Below are 211 nucleotides of genomic sequence, written 5' to 3' on the forward strand. Positions count from 1 at the left end.
CGGTGTAGCAGCAGAGGATCGCCTCCCCCTCCAGTGGCACCTCCGTCTGCGTTGGGACAAGTGGGTGACACCACCCCGAGCATCCCCCCAACCCCAAAAATCCACCCTGGAGCGAGGTGTGGGACCCTCACCCCTCCACAGAGTCACCCACCATCCTCAGACGCCGGACGAGGACCCGCTCTGGGGGCAGCAGCAGGACGCGGGCGGCGGT

The sequence above is a fragment of the Pterocles gutturalis genome, unplaced genomic scaffold, assembly GCF_000699245.1.
Source record: "Pterocles gutturalis isolate BGI_N339 unplaced genomic scaffold, ASM69924v1 scaffold17947, whole genome shotgun sequence".
NCBI classification, from domain to species: Eukaryota; Metazoa; Chordata; class Aves; order Pterocliformes; family Pteroclidae; genus Pterocles; species Pterocles gutturalis.